Here is an 11278-nt window from a genome sequence, read left to right on the forward strand (position 1 = left end):
CTTTATGAAATTCATCTCAATATTGTGTAACAACAAATTTACACAATAAAGGGTAATATTTGGAAGTTACAAATTTGTAACACTAAATATGTTACATTATTTGGATATATCTCATATATCTAAATATTGTAACTCTCTATTATATGTTACAATATGTGACACTCTTTGTCACATTTATTTAATCTAAAACATTATATTATAATATAATATTACATTATATTATAATATAACACTTGTTCTATAGGCAAATTGTTTATATCCACGGCAGGATATTGATTTAGTGGATGGGTGCTCTCACATGTTTCACATAGATTCTATAATTGCATGGCATGGGTTGAGAGGTTGTTTTGTTGTAACTGCCTCGTCAAGGCTGCTACTTCAGTTGTAAGCATTGAGATGTCATCTAATTCAATCATCCCAGCCACCTTCTTTATATTTTCTCTCTCAGTAGGACATTGGTAGTTATTCATGGCCATCTCCTCCGATTATTCATATGCTTCATTAGCACTATTGCTCATGAAATCACCCCTTGTTGCTGCATAAATGATGGTGTACGAGTAGTACCACCAAACCCATTATAAAAGTTGTGGACCAACATCCACTTCTCAATTCCATGATGGGGATACTTCCTCAACAACTCCTTGAAGTGATCCCATGCATCATACAATGACTCCCCATCATTCCGGTGGAAATTATTAATTTTGCCTCTCAACTTTGCAGCTTTAGCCGGAGGGAAAAACTTAGCAAGGAACTTTTGGGCTAGTTCCTCCCACGTAGCGAAATTAACCAAATCTTCACTCGGTCCATTAAGGAAAATGGGAATAGTCAATCAAATTGCATCATCACTCACTCCATTCATAAAAAACATTGGACACAGCTCTAAGAAATTGGCTATGTGTAAGTTTGAGTCCTGAGTAGGTAATCCACAAAATTGAACAGTGGGCTGCAATGGTGGGGTGTCTGATGCATGAATGCACTCCCGTGACAATGGAAAGTACATAATCTCTAAGAGTCCTTGGTCCTCTTTCAACAGGGACCTCTGAAGCAACAAGGATTTCTGCAGCAGCTGCTGCCCCTTGAACATTATTGGCAGCATTGTTTGCTGCAATCCCTTTATTTGCAGCCATTATTGCCTCCAACATCTTATTCTTACAGTTCTTTCTGCAGGTTCTCTCTGTCTCAGGATTTACTAGTATGATCTCAGATGACTTTCCACGTCGCATAAACCAAAACAATCTGAGATCAGAAGATTTAGACACAAACTAAGATAGAATAACAAGAGAAACAATCAACTTAGAGGAAAAATAAGTTGAATTGATATTAATAAATATGAGTCCCTGAAAATGGCGCCAAAAACTTGTTGTGAAAATTTGATAACGCAAATATACGTATCGTTCAAGTAATAAAGTGCACAAGCACGAGTATCGTCCTAGGAAGACTGAAATTCCAATCACCAACACTTAATTCGTATTCTCTATTTGGCTAACAAGTTGACGATAAAAGAAAACTAAAACATACACACAAAAATTATGAAACAAAAACAATTAAAAACTATAAACTCTAAAAAAAAATAACGATAAAGACAACTAATTAATGGATGAAAAATTAGGGAATTTAATCTTGTCGTCTTTCCACTCACTATTTCCATAATGCAATATTCTCATAAATATTTTCTTCTAATAGAGATAGAAAGTTAAAAAAGCATTCTATATTCGGTTTAAGATATATAAAACTCGACCTATGTGTGAATTTTCTATATTTATATGATAAACTCAACACATAGGAAGCTTTAAGCGTGAGAACTCATAAACTACATAAACAATATTGATACTTTCGTTCAATATGGAAATCTACGTTTAATCAATTATAGCATGTTTGAATCTCACATTTCGTTGTAGTATAGTGGTAAGTATTCCCTCTTGTGACAAAAACTTGTTCTGAAAATTTGATAACGCAAGTATACATATCGTTCAAGTAATAAAGAGCACAATCATGAGTATCGTCCCACGAACACTGAAATACCAATTACAAAAACTTAATTCTTATTCTCTATTTGGCTAACGAAAGGTTGACGATAAAAGAAAAATAAACATATACATAAAAATTACGAAGCAAAAACAATTAAAAGCTATGAACTCAAAGCAAATAATGCTAAAGAAAATTAATTAATGGATGAAAAATTAGGGAATCTAATCTCGTCGTCTCTCCACCCTCTATTTCCTTTATGCAATATTCTCATTAATATTTTCTTCTAATTGAGATAGCAAGTTACAAAAGCATTCTATATTTGGGTTAAGATATATAAAACTCGACCTATGTGTGAACTTTCTATATTTCAATGATAAACTCAACATATAGGAAGCTTTAAGCATGAGAACTCATAAGCTACAAAAACTATATTGATACTTTACTTCAATATCGAAATCTACGTCTAATAAATTATAGCATGTTTGATTCTCACCTTTCGTTGTAGTATAGTGGTAAGTATTCCAACCTGTCACAAAAACTTGTAGTGAAAATTTTATAACGCATGTATACGTATCATTCTAGTAATAACGTGCACAAGCACGAGTATCATCCCACGAACACTGAAATACCAATTACCAACACTTAATTCCTATTCTCAAATTGGCTAACGAAAAGTTGACAGTGAAAGAAAAATAAACATATACTTAAAAATTACAAAACAAAAATAATTAAAAAAAAAGTGAACTCAAAGCAAATAATGCTAAAGACAATTAATTAATGGATGAAAAATTAGGGAATACAATCTCATCGTCTTTCCACTCTCTATTTCTTAATGAAATATTCTCATAAATATTTTCTTCTAATTGAGATAACAAGTTACAAAAGCATTCTATATTCGGGTTAAGATATATAAAACTCGACCTATGTGTGAATTTTCTATATTTATATGATAAACTCAACATATAGGAAGCATTAAGCATGAAAACTCATAAGCTACATAAACCATATTAATTCTTTCGTTCAATATTGAAATCTATGCCTAATCAATTATAGCATGTTTGAATCTTGCCTTTTGTTGTAGTATAGTGGTAAGTATTCCCACATGTCACAAAAACTTGTTGTCTAAATTTGATAACGCAAGTATACGTATCGTTCAAGTAATAAAGTGCACAAGCACGAGTATCATCCCTCGAACATTGAAATACCAATTACCAACACTTAATTCCTATTCTCTATTTGGCTAACGAAAAGTTGACGATAAAAGAAAACTCAAACATACACATAAAAATTACGAAACAAAAACACTTCAAAACTATGAACTCCAAACAAATAATGCTAAAGACAATTAATTAATGGATAAAAAATTAGGGAATCTAATCTCGTCAACTTTCCACTCTCTATTTCTTTAATGTAATATTCTCATAAATATTTTCTTCTAATTAAGATAGCAAGTTACAAAAGCATTCTATTTTTGGGTTAAGAGATATAAAACTTGACCTATTTGTGAATTTTTTATATTTCTATGATAAACTCAACATATAGGAAGCTTTAAGCATGAGAACTCATAAGCTACATAAACCATATTGATACTTTCGTTCACTATCGAAATCTATGTCTAATCAATTATAGCATGTTTGAATCTCACCTTTCAGATTTTGACTCAAATTCATATAGATCATGTAATAGATGGCCAATCAATCACAAGCAATAAGCATAGATTGAAAAGATCTAAATATTTGAAGGACAAAACATAAAATTTGCATTAATTCATAGAAGAGTTTCAAGAGACTCAATTAAAATCCCTAATACTAGATTTACTTCATATTCACAACATTCAAATCCATAAAAATTAAAATCAACATGAAATAAAGATAAAAGAAATAAAGAAAAGAAAAACTCTAAGGTGATCTAATGTTTTCCAATGAGCTTCAAACCTTCTTCTTCCAGTCTTGATTCTCCAAAACCTAGGTTTTATGATGAAAATCAAATTAAAATATGAAACTCTACATTTTCCCCACATGAAATGACCAAAATTCCCTTCATTAAAAATATGGAGAATTCTTCACTTTCCAGCCACCTAGCGTGGTTGCACCATACAGTAGCACAGTTGTGCTAATTGCTCTGAAACACCAGTTTTGCCAGAATTTCACCCTTTTGTCGATTTTTCTCATTTTTTCGTTGCAAAACATCCCGAGTCCTTAAAAACTTAAAAAAAAAAGCAAAGCAAGCACAAAATAGAACAAAATAACCCTAATTAACTAAAACACTACCTAAGAAGACACTAAAAAGAGTATAAAACTCATTTATTAGCTCCCAAAGTTTTTGGGTACCCTTATACACCCCAAAGATACACTTTGGATCAAAAAAGATGATTCATAAATGCCTATACCAAAATTCAACTCTCACACTCTCACATGTTGTCTTTTGTGAAATCATTATGGTTTTTGTAACGTCCAAATTTCCCTAATAAGGCTTAGTGCCTTGATTAGGGGGCTAGGAGGGAAATAATTGAATTAATTATGTGGTTATCTGCATGATTATGTGAATTATGTGAGTTATATTATAATATGACTATGCTGCATGTTTAGGTGTATTAAGTATGCATGTGGGCCCGTTTCTTATTAGAAGGGCATTTTTGTAATTTTGACCCATCGGTGGCATACTTATAAATATATGCATTTTATGCTTGAGATCACATTATTATGTCGATATGTTTGGATTATTCGACATGAGGTGATCCTAGTAAGCAAGTTAGCGGTTTAGTCACAACGGGGTCAAATACCCAGCTCGGGGTGAGCCCAGGGGTATTTTTGTAATTTAGTACATTACCGGGAATTATCGGGTAATGGGAAATTAATTGGGAAATTACGAGTTGTTAATTGAGATTGGCAGGAAATGGTGGAAAAAGACCATTTTGCCCTTGAGGTCATTGAAGAGCTTAGGTGAGAGCTAGGGGCGTTTTGGTCATTTCCCTTGCCCATGAGATAACTTAGTCAATTGAGAAGGAAACCTCTAGAGTTAACCGACATCAAAATTAGTAGCACACACTCTCACTCTCTCTCTCGTTCCTATCTTTCCCTCTTGATGCCTTGGTGAGTTCTTTATTTTTGGAGAAGGAAAAGCTTGGAAATTGGAGCTGTGGTTAGAAGTGAAAGCTTATAAGCTTAAGGAAATAGCTGGGAACGATTTCAACAGAGGTAAAATTCAAGTTTTGTTGAGTTTAGTTTTGGTTTTTAAAGTTTTATTGGAATCCTAAGTTTAAGAGATTTTCATTGAGTTCTAAGAATTGTTTTGATGTTTCTGGGCTGTTGAGACTGCTTCCATGGTCAATTGTGAGTAAGAAACAAGTGCTGGGATGATTGTGGGAGGTTAGGCAATTCTTAAAATTGTGAGGAATTTGGGTTCTTTGGGCATTGTAGCCCTCATGAACTCAGAAAGTAGGAGAGGTGCCTTGAACCGCCTTGGCGCTAGGCAGGTTGCGTCGGGCACGTACCTTGTGGTTTTGGGCTCAGGGCTCTCTAACTTGTAGAGCGCCACAACCCTTAGTGAAGGCCGCTGTAGCTCAAATTAGGGAAAATGGCCAATTAAGGTTTTGCATTGTGTGGAATCAAACCTAAGGACTCGGGAAGGATTTTATTACCTGGTTTAGTAGAATTTAAGGTCTCGGGGCTAGGAATTGGTTCGGAAGCCTTTATTTGCTCGTTAGTGATTAATATCATTTGTTGTGGTCGTGACTAGGATTTTATTACCTGGTTTAGTAGAATTTAAGGTCTCGGGGGCTAGGAATTGGTTCGGAAGCCTTTATTTGCTCGTTAGTGATTAATATCATTTGTTGTGGTCGTGACTAGGGTGCCGCTAGGTCTTGGAAGGGATCGTGCTCTAGGGTCATTTTGATTTAGCCAGTGCTTGGACCAGAGGTAAGAAAACTGCATCCAATACGTGTTATATGTGATTAGGGCTTGGCTCACTTGTTGAACATGGTTATGATTAGGGCTCGGGCCCCTGTAAATGAGCATGATTATGATTATGCCAGTGATTGATTGATTAAGCGTGCTTGAATGCTCTGTATCTGGATAATTGCTAAATGATAGTTGTTGAACATGGTTATGCTTGAAATGGCTTAACTTATAAGTCAAGGACAACAATAGTGCGTTGAGCGCTGGTCAAAAGGATTTACTTATAAGTCAAGGCCGATAATAGCACGTTGAGAGCTGGTCGAAATGATTGACTTATAAGTCAAGGGTGACAATAGCGCGCTGAGTGAAGGCTGATACAATTAGGCCTAATTAGGAGTGTGGTATATGCTTAACTGACATTTGGTCACATGGAAATTAATGCCATGTATGCTTGGCCAGCCCCATGGCTAGTTATACAAATGATGGGGCCCTAGGCCCTAGGGTGATTCAATAGTCACTTATCCTAGGCAATGGGCCCCAGTATGACTGTATGGTCACTTTTTATCTAGGGCAACGATGCTGGCAGGGAGATTCGCAGCGCGTGTGTTCAAGAGGAGAGCCCATGGGCTCTCTGCCTAGGGGCCAGCCGCGACTCTTGGGTCGTGACGCTTGAAGGGCTTATGAGCCCTGGGAAGGTCTTGAGTGCAGGAACTCAGACATAGGGGCTTGGGATCAATTCTACTACCCAATTTAGTAGAATTTGAAATCCCAAAGGCTAGGAATCGGCCAGGAAGCCTTTTTTCGCTCAGTATTGATATGATTCTATATTATGGTTGTGCCTAAGTTACCGCTAGGGGCTCAGAATCAGGATCGTGCTCGAGGGTCGTTCTTATTATACGTTGCACTCGGACCTAAGGTAGGAAAACTGCACCCAGTACATGTTAAATGTGATTATCTGCATGATTAGAGCTCGGCCCCGTTAAGGAACATGGATATTACTATGTTTGTATTTAATTGGATGAGATATACGATTAATATGTATGCATACTTGTATTTTCTGAAGTATGGTTATCTGTGTAGTGCCTTACTACCCTAGAGCCGTTACCATGTGATTTTAAAATGTGTATTTGACTCGTTAATCGAGGTGTTAGACCCAAATGTGTAATTAAATTAAAGCAAAGACTCATTTAATAAAACCTCCATACAAAAGATTTAAACTTTCCTTAAGATTGTAAAAGAGTTACAATGGGATCCCAAAATGTTGCTTAAGACATATATACAACTCAAAAGTCACTGTACAGTCGACCCAAGCTAAACTCACCAGGATTCAATTTAAACATACACTAAAGCCAAATTTGAGTCTAGGACCTTTAATAACACATCCTCAAAAACACAAACAACCCAAAATCCAAGTCAAATCCTTAACCCAACTCAAAACCCTACCTAGAGCTAAACTCACCCAAAACCTAAGTTGATCACAAATTTTCACAAGGAAAACAGGTTATAAACCTTACCTTATTAGTAATTTTGAACTCTGAACTAAACCCCAAGTAATCCTAGCCTCCACCCTCTTCAATTCCTAAGCCAAATCTCCAAAGTTCAACAACTCCCCCAAGGCTCAAGAAGGAAAGTGTGAGCTGAGAGTGTTTTCTTCTTTTTCCTTCCATTTTTCCTTAGGTTCTAGGGTGTTCTAGCAGCTAATTATATCCAAAGCTTAGAGAATGACCAAAATTCCCCTAGTCTTATCCTTAGACCTTTACTGCCTCCAAGGGCAAACCTGTCAATTACCACATTCCCCGCTAATCCTCAAGTAGTCCTATAAAGTCCCAATTAATCCCGACATACCCAATTTATCACCAAATAACTACCTGTTACCCAGTAAATTCTGAATACACACTACATTCCCAAAATACCCCTAGGCTCACCCTAAGCCGGGTATTTAACCCCGCTGTGACTATTCCACTAATCATCTCACTAGGATTGCCTCGAGTAGAATATCGCAAATGTATCCACATAATAATGTGGCCTCAATCGTTTAACCCATACAATCACATTTATACCCTCAACGAGTCAAAATTACAAATATGCCCTTATTAACAAGAGCGGGCCCACATGCATATTTAATACACATAAACATGCCTATATATTCATATTACCCTATAAATCATGTATGCCACGTAGTCACACATATGTTCAATTAATTCCACATATATAAATCCAATTATGCCCTCCCGGCACCCTAATCAAGGCACTAAGACTTATTAGCAAATTCAGGACATTACAAATATCCCCTCCTTACAGGAATATCATCCTCAAAATTTTACCTAAACATCTCGGGATACCGATCCCGCATAGCTCTCAAGTTGCCTCTTCTACTTTGTTGTTTCTCCACAACACTTTCACTAAGGCAACGATCTTGTTCCACAAGACTTTATCCTTTCTGTCTAGGATTTGAACCGGTTCCTTCTCATAAGACAAATTCTGATCCAATTCTAGGTTTTCATACTCATCACATGTGCAGGATCTGATAAGTACTTCCAGAGCATAGACACGTGAAACACATTGTGAACCCCTGATAAAGCTGGAGGCATAGCTAATTTGTAAGCCACCTCTCCAACTCATTCTAGAATCTCAAATGGGCCAACAAACCTAGCACTCAATTTTCCTTTCACTCCTCTCAAAGGAGAAACTCTGAGAAACACATAGTCACCTACTTGAAACTCTACGCCTCTACGTTTCAAGTTTGAGTAACTCTTCTATCTACTCTGGGAGGTGAGCATTCAAGCTCTAATTTTCTCAATTGACTCATTAGTCCTTTGAACTGCCTCTGGACCTAAATACTTCCTATCACCCATCTCATCCCAATGAATGGGCAATCTGCATTTCCTCCCATACAACATTTCATATGGAGCCACTCTGGTAGTTTCCTGATAAATGTTATTATAGGAAAACTTAATCAAAGGGAGATACTTACTCCAAGATCCCCCAAAATATAACACACATGCCCGCAACACATCTTCTAGTATTTGAATCATCCTCTCAGACTTTCCATCCGCTGAGGATGATAAGTTGTACTGAATCTCAACTGCATGTCCATAGCCTTCTGTAGGCTTTCCCAAAACTTAGAGGTGAATGTGGGGTCCCTGTCTGACACTATCAATTTTGGAGCCCCATGGAGACGCACAATCTCCTTTATGTACAATTCAACATACTGCTACACCATATAATTTGTTCTAACAGGCAAAAAGTGGGTTCATTTGGTATACCTATCTTCAATCACCCACATAGAATCATGTTGCCCCACTGTTCTCGAAAATCCAATCACAAAGTCCATAGTAATATCTTTCCACTTCAACTCTTGAATCCCTAAAGGCTGCAACAACCCTGCTGGGCTTTGGTGCTAAGCCTTCACCTGCTGACAGGTTAAACAATAGGCCACATAATCAACCATATATTTCTTCATTTCTGGCCTCCAATACAGAGCCTTTAGATCTTGGTACATTTTCATCGTGCCCATATGTAGGGTATAAGGAATGGTATGAGACTCATCCAGAATCTCTTGCTTGATACCAGAATCCATCGAAACGTAAATCCAATTTTTATACCTCAACAAATCTGCCTCTAAAATAGTGAAGCCTCTAGCCAATCTAGCTAAGACATTCCTCCCATGTTTCTTTAACTAAGGATCCTCCTTCTACACTTCTCTATTGGCTAGCTGAACAACTACCAGTTCAATTCCCGCTCTCTTCATTTCTTCAGATAACTTTTCTGATATCTGTTTTGAACTGAACAATTTTCCTAAACCCCTCTAACTTAATGCGTTGACCACCACATTGGCCTTCCCTAGATGGTACAAAATCTTACAATCATAGTCCTTTACCAACTCCAGTCAACACCTTTGGCATAATTCAAATCTTTCTGAGTAAAGAAATACTTCAAACTTTCATGGTTAGAGTATATTTCGCACTTTTCTCCATACAAGTAGGGCCTCCATACCTTCAGTGCGAATACCACCACCGTCAGTTCCAGGTCATGAGTAGGATACCTCTGTTCATACTCCTTCAACTGTTTAGAAGCATAGGATATCACCTTTCTAGCTTGTATCAGTACACAACCCAAACCCTGCCTCGAAGCATCACAGTAGACCACAAACCTTTCCTTGTCTATTGGAAGACTCAGTACTAGAACAGGAATCAGTCGTCGCTTCAACTCCTTAAAACTGTTCTCATATCTATCTATCTAGATAAACTTGGTCTTCTTACACATCAACTTAGTTAATGGTGTTGCTATTCTGGAGAATCCCTTAACGAATCGTCGATAGTAACCTGCTAACCCCAGGTAGCTTCTAACCTCTGGTACATTGCTTGGTCTTGACCAATCTCTCATTACCCCTATCTTTGTTGGATCCACTAGAATCCCCTCCATACTCACCATATGACCTAGAAATGTTACTTGGGGTAACCAGAATTCACACTTACTAAACTTTTAGCGTACAACTTATCCTCCCTCAGCCTCTGTAGTACCAAATGAAGATGTTGCTCCTGTTCTATTTTTGATTAGGAGTACACCAGTTTATCATCAATGAACACAATTACAAACTTATCCAAATAATCCTTGAATACCCTATTCATCAAATCCATGAAGGTTGTTGGGGGCACTGGTTAATCCAAAAGACATGACCAAGAATTCATAATGTCCATACCTCGTACGGAACGTGATCTTTGGCATATCATCTTCCTTAATCCTCAACTGATGGTAGCCAGACCGTAGGTCAATCTTAGAAAATATTGTCTTTCCTTGTAACTGATCAAACAAATCGTCAATCTTGGGCAGTGGGTAATTATTCTTAATAGTCAACTTATTTAGCTCTCGATAATAGATGCACATTCTTAATGAACAAAAGAATGTGCATCTATTATCTGGACCAGGAGGAACAAAAGAATCTGGGGCCTTTCTCTTCTGCTCACTGGGGCCACTACCTTAGCCAAAACTAGTGAAGGGAGGCACCATCCTTCGAGTATCACACCTTGCGGCACCTTCTTTCCATATTTGGTCTTCATCACCCTCAGGAGTAAGGACTTTTCCCACATCTTGAGCATAAGTAGTATTTAAGTGATCCAGTGTTATCTTGACATCCCAGGCTATCATAACATTCAACCCCCATACAAAATGATCTCTCTTTTCCATATCAGTAGGCACCAAATTTGGCGTGAATTTAGCTAACCGGTAAAAATTCAGAGCGTACTCTGTTACAGTTATTCTATTCTATGTTACATTAGTGAATTCATCTGCCTTTGCAGCTCAAACTGCAATACTATAATACTTCTCATTGAAAATGTCCCTGAACTCATCCCAAGTCATAGTGATCACATCTCTCCTCAAAGACAAAACTTCCCACCAGATGCAGGCATCAT

The 11278-nt window shown here is 37.1% G+C and overlaps 1 non-coding gene across 1 annotated transcript; it reads left to right on the forward strand.

Annotated features, from left to right (window-relative positions):
• Positions 1-608: 608 nt before the first annotated feature.
• LOC133813223 (small nucleolar RNA R71) lies at positions 609-715 on the forward strand. Its single transcript, XR_009884259.1, has one exon. It is a non-coding gene; the product is annotated as a small nucleolar RNA R71 (small nucleolar RNA).
• Positions 716-11278: the final 10563 nt, after the last annotated feature.

The sequence above is a fragment of the Humulus lupulus genome, chromosome 1 (genome assembly GCF_963169125.1).
Source record: "Humulus lupulus chromosome 1, drHumLupu1.1, whole genome shotgun sequence".
Classification (NCBI taxonomy): domain Eukaryota; kingdom Viridiplantae; phylum Streptophyta; class Magnoliopsida; order Rosales; family Cannabaceae; genus Humulus; species Humulus lupulus.